The sequence below is a fragment of the Oncorhynchus tshawytscha genome, linkage group LG19 (assembly GCF_018296145.1).
Source record: "Oncorhynchus tshawytscha isolate Ot180627B linkage group LG19, Otsh_v2.0, whole genome shotgun sequence".
Taxonomy (NCBI): domain Eukaryota; kingdom Metazoa; phylum Chordata; class Actinopteri; order Salmoniformes; family Salmonidae; genus Oncorhynchus; species Oncorhynchus tshawytscha.
Genome location: NC_056447.1, coordinates 38,890,322 through 38,902,666, shown reverse-complemented (window position 1 = coordinate 38,902,666; position 12,345 = coordinate 38,890,322). Strand labels below are relative to the sequence as shown.

At 42.1% G+C, this 12,345-nt stretch overlaps 1 protein-coding gene across 5 annotated transcripts in view; it reads right to left on the bottom strand.

Annotated features, from left to right (window-relative positions):
- Positions 1-12,345, bottom strand: part of LOC112218744 (protein MTSS 2) — a 37,957-nt gene that overhangs the window by 9,633 nt on the left and 15,979 nt on the right. The window lies entirely within an intron of this gene.

Below are 12,345 nucleotides of genomic sequence, written 5' to 3'. Positions count from 1 at the left end.
TGCAGTAATATCTGACAGTATTGACCCTGTTCTAATGCACTGATCCACAGAGGGGGTGTGGTTGGGAGGGTCTCACATCATCACACACACACCCAGGTAGGCAGGCAGGCACACACACAAATGCATGAATGCACACACGCATACACACACACAAATACACAAACAAACACCAAAAAAATCAGCCAGACGAGGACTACCTCCGATGAAGTTTGATGTGTGTATGTGCAGGCATATGTTTGTATGAGTCTTGTTTGTGTAGACAGGTGAAGTGATTTACATAACAACCCCCCCCCCCTTCCCAACTTCTCAGCCCTCTATCCTGAAGGAAAAAGGAGGGAACCCTGTAAGGGGATATCCCTCTATTCTTCCCCAGCCTGCTCTGCCTTTCCTGTTCTCTGTGTGTTTCCTAAACACCATTCTTACAGGGGAGCAAGGAGAGACCGGCTTGAACCTGTCTGTCCATGAGCAAGGCTCAACCTACCAGCCCCGGGCCTGCACACAGTTAAACCCTTTTAAAACTACTGTGCCAACCTGAACTGTAATGGCTCCAGGAACAATGGTGGATATGTAGCCAGGCCAGAGCATTACAGCTCGGCTCAGTTCAGTAGTTCTGAAAAGGCTATTAGAGGTATAAAAAAAAAGAGTACAACTGCTGACATAACTGGGTCATATCAAACATTATCTGACTGAGGAATACTGAAGATGGTTGCAAACAATGAAGAGTAATCTATTCCATTTGTATAACCAGAGACTATACTAAATCCTTGCTGAAACAAACTCATCATAAGACAAAGAATGATTCACAACACATTCCCCTAACTATTGGCTTCAGTGCTCCTGGGACTACATGAAAAGCCTTCCACCTCACAGACCTCCATCTCCCAAAGGCATCAGGCATCAGCCAGATGCTGGAAGGCTTTGGGGGATCCATGGATGTATCCACTGACAATCATGTGTGGATGGGATGATATGTGAGGGGAGTTTAGTCGTGTTGTGATTTCGCTTTTTCCTTCCCAGGTGACAGAAGTGGTGACTGAAAGGGGTAAAGGTGAGAGGTCAGAGGTTAGCCAGCTGAATCTCACCCATTGGGACAACAGAGGAATTGATATAGGGAACAGGGGCCGTGTGAGGCGCTTACAAACACCTATCTGTATTTATCTCTCCTGAAAGAGGTGCTGATTTGTAACATAACTACCTGTGTATTTGCATTCACCAATATCGCCAATTTTAGTGAAACTATGGATTGGACTCACCTCCCCATTCTGTCTAGTCTCTTTACAACACTTGATGAATTTGATAATTATTTAAAGGATGTTTGGCCTTCAAATCAATGTGAATATGCCAGTATCACACACGTACAGTTGAAGTCAAAGTTGACAAGGAGTCATTAAAACTCGTTTTTCAACCACTCCACAAATGACTTGTTAACAAACTATAGTTTTGGCAAGTCGGTTAGGACATCTACTTTGTGCATGACGAGTAATATTTCCAACAATTGTTTACAGACAAATTATTTCACTTATAATTCACTGTGTCACAATTCCAGTGGGTCAAAACTTTACATACACTAAGTTGACTTTGCCTTTAAACAGCTTGGAAAATTCCAGAAAATGATGTCATGGCTTCAGAAGTTTCTGATAGGCTAATTGACATAATTTGAGTCAATTGGAGGTGTATCTGTGGATGTATTTCAAGGCCTACCTTCAAACTCACTGCCTCTTTGCTTGACATCAAGGGAAAATCAAAAGAAATCAGCCAAGACCTCAGAAAAAAAAAAGTGGACCGCCACAAGTCTGGTTCATCCTTGGGAGCAATTTCCAAACGCCTGAAGGTACCATGTTCATCTGTACAAACAATAGTACGCAAGTATAAACACCATGGGACCACATAGCCGTCATACCGCTCAGGGAGGAGACACGTTTTGTCTCCTAGAGATGAACGTACTTTGGTGCAAAAAGTGCAAATCAATCCCAGAACAACAGCAAAGGACCATGTGAAGATGCTGGAGGAAACAGGGACAAAAGTATCTATATCCACAGTAAAATGAGTCCTGTATCGACATAACCTGAAAGGCCGCTCAGCAAGGAAGAAGCCACTGCTTCAAAACCGCCATAAAAAAGCCAGACTACAGTTTGCAACTGCACATGAGGACAAAAAGCGCACTTTTTGGAGAAATATCCTCTGGTCTGATGAAACAAAAGTAGAACTGTTTGGCCATAATGACCATCGTTACGTTAGGAGGAAAAAGGGAAGCCGAAGAACACCATCCCAACCGTGAAGCACGGGGGTGGCAGCATCATGTTGTGGGGGTGCTTTGCTTCAGGAGGGACTTGTGCACTTCACAAAATAGATATCATCATAAGGCAGGAAAATGATGTGGATATATTGAAACAACATCGCAAGACATCAGTCAGTTAAAGCTTGGTCGCAAATGGGTCTTCCAAATGGACAATGACCCCAATCATACTTCCAAAGTTGTGACAAAATGGCTTAAAGACAACAAAGTCAAGGTATTGGAATGGCCATCACAAAGCCCTGACCTCAATCCCATAGAACATTTGTGGGCAGAACTGAAAAAGCGTGTGCGAGCAAGGAGGCCTACAAACCTGACTCAGTTACACCAGCTCTATCAGGAGGAATGGGCCAAAATTCACCCAACTTACTATGGGAAGCTTGTGGAAGGATACCAGAAACTTTTGACTCAAGTTAAACAATATAAAGGCCATGCTACCAAATGCTAATTGAGTGTATGTAAACGTCTGACCCACTGGGAATGCGATGAAAGAAATAAAAGCTGAAATAAATAATTCTCTCTACTATTATTCTGACATTTCACATTCTTAAAATAAAGTGGTTATACTAACTGACCTAAGACAGGGAATTTTTACTTGGATTAAATGTCAGGAATTGTGAAAAACTGAGTTTAAATGTATTTGGCTGAGGTGTATGTAAACTTCTGACTTCAACTGTATATATAATAATCTATAATCACACACTATTTATTCTTACAGTTTGGGTAGTTGGAGAATGATTTGGGTCACGGGAGGACAGTACATTTCTCATTTGGGACTTCAGCTGAAAAGGTTTAAGAAACCCTGACAGAGAAAATTCTTAAGCATAAACTTGTATACATTTAAGTATTGCACATGGAAATGTACACACAGAGAGACACACACACACACAGGACACACATACAGGAACACATACACACTTTCTCAGTGTTCCTCTTTCCACAACGTCTTTTCACTACAGGAGGCGTCCACAGCTGCAGATCAGCTCTAAAGAGGGTGATTTGGCAGGAGGAGGAACGAAGAAGGAGGAGGTGGATGGAGGAAGGAAGGAAGTAATGGACCTTTTATCTCTATAACAGACCTTCCCAATGTCACTGTCAGCCACACACACACATCCCCTCTCCATCCTAACCCTGTCCCTCATTCCCATCCACACCTGCCAGCTTCCCCTTCCCTTCCCCCCCAGAAGGGATCAGCTGACAGCTACATCCTGGAGGGGTCCTGTACAGCAGGCTTCCTGCATACTGGAGACCTGGCCCTGAGCGGACACGCCCTAGGCTCCACGCCTTGGAGTCCCACAGCCACCAAAATAGCCCACACCACAGGCCTGGCTAGAGCAGACACTGGGATAGCCTCAAACTCTCCCCTCACTAACGCCTGTCTAATATGGATCCATCCAATGCAACGCATTGAAGGGAATTGCCATTCTGGATGTCCTCAACACAGACAAAGTGGGAAATAACCATTACGCAAACCAGCTGTGTATAACAAAATGTAAGAAATAACAGCTGCCATCGTAAATAGTCACATCTCAGAGGTGGATGAACGTATAGGCACATACTCACACAGGTAGCTACATAGCTGTATACCACCATAGTAAAAGTGGTTGTGTACAGTATTGTTGAGCAGACCAGGCTCATAGACTGGTGAGTGGTTCCAGACCCAGACCTCTGGTCCTGATTATCCCCAGTGATCCTCAGGGAGGGGAATCACTACTTTAACAGGCTGGCTTTATAGGGGCTGCACTGGCCCCACCAGGAGCTACAGGACAAGAGCCAGGGGCCTCCATCATCGTCTTCAACATGGTGTGTGTGTGTCAAATCTAATTTTATTGGTCGCGTACATATATTTTGTAGATGTTATTGCTGGTGTAGTGAAATGTTTATGTTCCTAGCTCCAACAGGACAGTAATACATAACAGTACAAAACAATACACGCAAATCCCCAAAATGTACATAAATTAAGAAATATTAGAAAGAGCAATGTCAGAGTCTGATGGTATGTATAGAACTTATTGACAGTATATGAATAGAAAAGTTGTGTACAGTAGTAATTATCAGACCCCTTGACTTTTTCCACATTTTGTTATGTTACAGCCTTATTCTAAAATGGATTAAATCTATTTTTTTTCTCATCAATCTACACACAATACCACAATGGAAAAGCAAAAGCAGTTTAAAAAAAACAACATTTCTGCTCATCTATTAAAAATTAAAAACTGAAATATCACATTTACATGAGTGTTCAGACCCTTTACTCATGACTTTGTTGAAGCACCTTTGGCAGTGATTACAGCCTCAAGTCTTCTTGGGTATGACGCTACAAGCTTGGCACACCTGTATTTGGGGATGTCATGGATGCACTTATTGATGAGGCCAGTGACTGATGTGGTGTATACCTCAATGCCATCGGAAGAATCACATAACATATTCCAGTCTGTGTCAGCAAAACAGTCCTATAGCTTAGCATCTGTGTCATCTGACCACTTTCTTATTGAGCGAGTCAGTGGTACTTTCTGCTTTAGTTTTTGCTTGTAAGCAGGAATCAGGAGGATAGTTATGATCAGATTTGCCAAATGGAGGGCGAGGGAGAGCTTTGTACGCGTCTCTGTGTGTGGAGTAAAGGTGGTCTAGAGTTTTTTTCCCCTCTTGTTGCACATGTAACATGCTTCTAGAAATGATGTAAAACGGATTGAAGTTTCCCTGCATTAAAGTCCCTGGACACTAGGAGCGCCGATGAGCATTTTCTTATTTGCTTATGGCCTTATACAGCTCGTTGAGTACCGTCTTAGTGCCAGCATCGGTTTGTGGTGGTAAATAGACAGCTACGCAAAACATAAATAGTGTGGTCTACAGCTTATCATGAGATACTCTACTTTAGGCAAGAAAACCTTGAGACTTCCTTAATATTAGATTTTGTGCACCAGCTGTTATTGACAAATAGACACAGACAGCCACTCCTTGTCTTAACGGAGGCAGCTGTTCTATCTTGCCGATGGACAGAAAACCCAGCCTGCTGTATGTTATCCATGTCATCGTTCAGCCACCACTCAGTGAAACATATGATATAACAGTTTTTAATGTCCCGTTGGTAGGATAATCTTGATCGGAGCTCAACCATTTTGTTATCCAATGATTGCACGTTGGCTAATAGGACTGAAAAGGCAGATTACTCACTCACCGTCAGATCCTTACAAGGCACCCTGACCTACGTCCCCGATATCTCTGTCTCTTCTTAATGCAAATGACAGGGATTTGGGCCTTGTCTGAAGTAAATCCTTTGCGTCCGACTCATTAAAGAAAAAGTCTTGTCCAGTACGAGGTGAGTAATCGCTGTCCTGATATTCAGAAGCTCTTTTCGGTCATAAGAGGCGGTGGCAGAAACAATATGTACAAAATAAGTTACAAATAACACGAAAAAAACACACACAATAGCACAATTTTTTGGGAGCCCGTAAAACGGCAGCCATCTCCTCCGGCGCCATTCTTTTATGCACTTTCAACTGTGGGACCTTATCTAGACAGGTGTGTGCCTTTACAAATCATGTCCAATTTATTGAATTTACCAGAGGTGGACTCCAATCAATTTGTATTAACATCTCAAGGATGATCAACAGAAACAGGATGCATCTAAGCTCAATTTAGATTCTCATAGCAAAGGGTCTGAATACTTATGTAAATAAGGTATCTGTTTTTTATTTTTCATACATTTGCAAAAATGTCTAAAAACCTGTTTTCGCTTTGTCATTATGGGGTATTGCGTATAGATTGATGTGGGGAAAAAATATTTTCTCAATTTCAGAATGAGGCTGGAACATAATAAAATGTTGAAAATGGGAAGGGGTTTGAAAACTTTCAGAATGCACTGTATATAGAATGGGACTTGACTAGAATACAGTATATACATATGAAGTGGATAAAACAGTATGTAAATATTCTTAAAGTGACCAGTGTTTATTGACTATGAACACAGGGCAGCAGTCTCTGTGACGTTGTATTATATGATAGGAGACAGGCACAGGAATACGAAATAGTTTTTAAAATTTCTCTACCCAAAATAGCGTACGTCATGAACATGACGGGAACGAAGCCCAAAACAAACGTATATATATATACACACAGTTGAAGTTGGAAGTTTACATACACCTTAGCCAAATACATTTTAACTCAGTTTTTCACAATTCCTAAATTGTAATCCTAGTAAAAATCCCTGTCTTAGGTCAGTTAGGATCACCATTTTATTTTAAGAATGTGAAATGGAAGAATAATAGTAGAGAGAATGATTTATTTCAGCTTTTATTTCTTTCATCACATTCCCAGTGGGTCAGAAGTGTACATACACTCAATTAGTAGTTGGTAGCATTGCCTTTAAATTGCTTAACTTGGGTTAAATGTTTCTGGTAGCCTTCCACAAGCTTCCCACAATAAGTTGGGTGCATTTTGGCTCATTCCTTCTGACAGAGCTGGTGTAACTGAGTCAGGTAGGCCTCACACATGCTTTTTCAGTTCTGCCCACAAATTTTCTATAGGATGGAGATCAGGGATTTGTGATGGCCACTCTAATACCTTGACGTTGTTGTCCTTAAGACATTTTGCCACAACTTTGGAAGTATGCTTGGGGTCATTGTACATTTGGAAGACCCATTTGAGACCAAGCTTTAACTTCCTGACTGATGTCTTAAGATGTTGCTTCAATATATCCACATCATTTTCTTTCCTCATGATGCCATCTTATTTGTGAAGTGCAGCAGGCCCTCCTGCAGCAAAGCACACCCACAACATGATCCTGCCACCCCCATGCTTCACGGTTAGGATGGTGTTCATCGGCTTGCAGGCCTCCCCCTTTTCCTCCTATCATAACGATGGTCATTATAGCCAAACAGTTCTATTTTTGTTTCATCAGACCAGAGGACATTACTCCAAAAAGTACAATCTGTGTCCCAATGTGCAGTTGCAAACCGTAGTCTGGCTTTTTATGGCGGTTTTGGAGCAGTGGCTTCTTCCTTTCTGAGCAGCCTTTCAGGTTGGGAAGCTTCTGAAGCCATGACATCATTTTCTGGAAATGTCCAAGCTGTTTAAAGGCACTGTCAACTTAGTGTATGTAAAGTTTTGACCCACTGGAATTGGGATACAGTGAATTATAAGTGAAATAATCTGTCTGTAAACAATTGTTGGAAAAATTACTTTTGTCATGCACAAAGTAGATGTCCTAACCGACTTCACAAATTTCTTGTTAACAAACTATAGTAGTTTTGGTGAGTGGTTGAAAAACGAGTTTTAATTACTCCAACTTAAGTGTATGTAAACTTCCGACTTCAACTCATATATATATATATATATATATATATATATATATTATGATTTTTCAACGCCGATACCGATACCGACCAAAAAAATCCGATACCGATTAATCGGCCAATTTTTTAATTATTTTATTTGTAACAATGACAATTACAACAACACTTATTTTATCTTAAGTAATATAATACATCAATAAAAATCTATTTAGCCTCAAATAAAATGAAACATGTTCAATTTGGTTTAAATAATGCAAAAACAAAGTGTTGGAGAAGAAAGTAAAAGTGCAATATGTGCCATGTAAGAAAGCTAACGTTTAAGTTCCTTGCTCAGAACATGAGAGAACATATGGTTGTAGTTATTATAGGACAATTTCTCTCTATATATGATTTGTATTTCATATACCTTTGACTATTGGATGTTCTTATAGGCACTTTAGTATTACCAGTGTAACAGTATAGCTTCCATCCCTCTCCTCGCCCCTACCTGGGCTCGAACCAGGAACACATCGACAACAGCCACCCTCGACGCAGCGTTATCCATCGCTCCACAAAAGCCGCGGCCCTTGCAGAGCAAGGGGAACAACCACTCCAAGTCTCAGAGCGAGTGACGTTTGAAACGCTATTAGCGTGCACCCCGCTAACTAGCTAGCCATTTCACATCGGTTACATCAGCCTAATCTCGGGAGTTGATAGGCTTGAAGTCATAAACAGCTCATGCTTGAAGCACAGCGACGAGCTGCTGGCAAAACGCACCAAAGTGCTGTTTGAATGAATGCTTACGAACCTGCTGGTGCCTACCATCGCTCAGTCAGACTGCTCTATCAAATCATAGACTTAACTATAACACAACACACAGAAATACGAGCCTTAGGTTATTAATATGGTCGAATCCGGAAACTATAATCTCGATAACAAGACGTTTATTCTTTCAGTGAAATAAGGAACCGTTCCGTATTTTATCTAACGGGTGGCATCCATAAGTTTAAATATTCCAGTTACATTGCATAACCTTCAATGTTATGTCATAATTATGTAAAATTCTGGCAAATTAGGCGGCCCAAAGTGTTGCATATACACTGACTCTGCATGCAATGAACGCAAGAGAAGTGACACAATTTCACCTGGTTAATATTGCCTGCTAACCTGGATTTCTTTTAGCAAAATATGCAGGTTTAAAAATATATACTTCTGTGTATTGATTTTAAGAAAGGCATTCATGTTTATGGTTAGGTACAGTCGTGCAACGATTGTGCTTTTTTCACAAATGCGCTTTTGTTAAATCATCCCCCGTTTGGCGAAGTTGGCCGTCTTTGTTAGGAAGAAATAGTCTTCACAGAGTTCGCAACAAGCCAGGTCAGCAGGCAATATTAACTAAATATGCAGGTTTAAAAATATATACTTGTGTATTGATTTTAAGAAAGGCATTGATGTTTATGATTAGGTACACATCGATTATATGCAATGCAGAACACGCTAGATAAACTAGTAATATCATCAACCATGTGTAGTTAACTAGTGATTATGATTGATTGATTGTTTTTTATAAGATAAGTTTAATGCTAGCTAGCAACTTACCTTGGCTTCTTATTGCATTCGCGTAACAGGCAGTCTCCTCGTGGAGTGCAATGTAATCAGGTGGTTAGAGCATTGGACTAGTTAAAACTTCTTAGGGCTGCAATCCCGTTAACGGGATGATATGACAACAGCCAGTGAAAGTGCAGGGTGCCAAATTCAAAACAACAGAAATCTCATAATTAAAATTCCTCAAACATACATGTATCTTATACCGTTTTAAAGATAATCTTGTTGTTAATCCCACCCCAGTGTCCAATTTCAAATAGGCTTTACAGCAAAAGCACCACAAATGATTATGTTAGGTCACCACCAAGCCAAAGAAAAACTCAGCCATTTTTCCAGTCAAAGAGAGGAGTCACAAAAAGCACAAATAAAGTTAAATTAATCACTAACCTTTGATGATCTTCATCAGAATGCACTCCCAGGAATCCTAGTTCCACAATAAATGCTTGATTTGTTCGATAATGTGCATTATTTATGTCCAAGTAGCGACTTTTGTTAGCGCGTTAGGTACACATATCCAAACGCTTGTGCAGGTCCCGCATAACATCGGGCAAAAACTTCAAAAAGTTATATTACAGCTGGAAGAAACATTTCAAACTAAGTATAGAATCAATCTTTAGGGTGTTGTTATGATAAATCTTCAATAAAGTTCCAACCGGAGAATTCCTTTGTGTCTAGAGAAGCAATGGAACGCAGGTCGATATCATGAGAAATGCGTGTGACCAGGAAATGGCTCTCTGCCAGTAACCTGACTCATTAAGCTCCTATTCAGGTCCACACCACAGTAGAAGCCTCATTTCTAAAGACAGTTGACATCTAGTGGAAGCCCTAGGAAGTGCAACTTCATCCGTATCCCACTGTGAATTCAATAGGGCCTGGGTTGAAAATCGACCAACCTCAGATTTCTCACTTCCTGTTTGAATTTCTTGTCAGGTTTTGCCTGCCATATGAGTTATGTTATACTCACAGACATCATTCAAACTGTTTTAGAAACTTCAGAGTGTTTTCTATCAAATACTACTAATAATATGCATAGATTAGCAACTGAGACTGAGGACCAGGCCGTTTACTCTGGGCATCTTTCATCCAAGCTACTCAATACTGCCCCTGCAGCCATAAGAAGTTAACTGTAAGGTTGCAAGATTGAATCCCCGAGCTGACAAGGTAAAAATCTGTCATTCTGCCCCTGAACAAGGCAGTTAACCCACCGTTCCTAGGCTGTCATTGAAAATAAGAATGTTTTCTTAACTGACTTGCCTAGTTAAATAAAGGATAAATAAAGGTGTAAAAAAAATGGCCAAATCGGTGTCCAAAAATAGCGATTTCCGATTGTTATGAAAACATGAAATCGGCCCTAATTAATAGGCCATTCCGATTAATCGGTCGACCTCTAGCTGTAAGCCAAACAAATAGTGAGGTGTAAACCTCTAATTAATACACGGGACGAGACCCGTAATAACAATACATGGGATGAGACCCGTAATAACAATACACAGGACGAGAACCGTAATAACAATACTCGGGATGAGTATAGTCAGTGGTGTCAGTAGTCAGTAGTCAGTGTCAGTAGTCAGTAGTGGTGACTATTAAACAGGCTGATGGCCTGGAGAAAGCTGTTTTTCAGTCTCTCGGTCTCAGCTTTGATGCACTTGTACTGTCTCCACCTTAGATGGTAGCAGGGTGAACAGGTCGTGGCTTGGGTGGCTGAGATTCTTGATGATCTTCCTGGCCTTCCTGTGATACTGGGTGCTGTAGATGTCCTGTAGGGCAGGTAGTATGCCCCCGGTTATACGTTGGGCTGACTGCACCACCCTCTGGAGAGTCCTGCGGTTGCGGATGGCCCAGTTGCCGCTAGCTAAAACCACTTGAGTGTTTTTCAGTGTGCTGACTGATAGGTTCTTCTTCTGTCAAACATCAATATGTTTATAGAGGCTGTTCAGCGGTAGATAAAGAACAGAACTTCCTCATTGTTATGCTCCCAGGAATGTCCGCCCCTTGAAGCAAGCACCAGTTAGCCTGGAGCTAGCCTCATGCTCGGCCCATCTCCCGGCTAGCTGAAGGGGTCCATCAGCCACTTCTTGGGCGACAATACCTATTTTGCCAATTGGCCTGGAACCCTTTAACTGCCGACACGGAGCCCCGCAGATCCATCACGACTGGTCTGCCGACGTAATCCGCCCGAGGGGGTTTCAACAGGCTCCTCCGTCACGACGTCACCTGAAGGCCCATTTGCTAGCCGCGGCCCGCTACCTGTCTGTAACATATCGAACAGTTTTTGTTCTTTCTACCACATCTCCGGATTCCTACCGCAAGCTCTGAACCTTTACACCGGATCATCGCAGCTAGCTAGCTGCTTTCCAAGTGGCTACTCCTGGCTAACGTCTCTGTCCCGAAGGCAAGCACCAGTTAGCCTGGAGCTAGCCCTGAGCTAGGCTCACCTCCCAGCAAGCTGAAGAGGTCCCTCAGCCAATTTCTTGGGCTACAATACCTATTTTGCCAATTGGCCTGGACCCTTTTACTGCCTACACGGAGCCCCGCCGATCCATCACGACTTGTCTGCCGATGTAACTGTCAGAGGGGGTTTGACTCTTCCATCGCGACGTACTCCTAAGGCCCTTCTGCTAGCCCGGCCCGCTAGCTGTCTGAATCACCATGTCTCCAGCTCGCCTAGCTACTCACTGGACCCTATGATCACTCAGCTGTGCATGCCTCTCCCTAATGTCATTATGCCTTGTCCATTGCTGTTCTGTTTAGTGACTGTCTGTCTTATTTCACTGTAGAGCCTCCCACCCTGATCAATAGGACTTAGTTCTACCTCCCACACATGTGGTGGTCTCACCTGGTTTAAATGGTGTCTCTAGAGACAATACCTCTCTCATCGTCACTCAATGCTTAGGTTTATCTCTACTGTATTCACATCCTACCATACCCTTGTCTGTACATTATGCCTTAAATCTATTCATCTGTGCCCAGAAACCTGCTCCTTTTACTCTCTGTTCCAAATGCACTAGACGACCAGTTCGTATAGCCTTTAGCCGTACCCTTATCCTATTCCTCATCTGTTCCTCTGGTGATGTAGAGGTTAACCCAGGCCCTGCAGCGCCTAGCTCCACTTCCATTCCCCAGGAACTCTCATTTGTTGACTTCTGTAACCATAAAAGCCTTGGTTTCATGCAT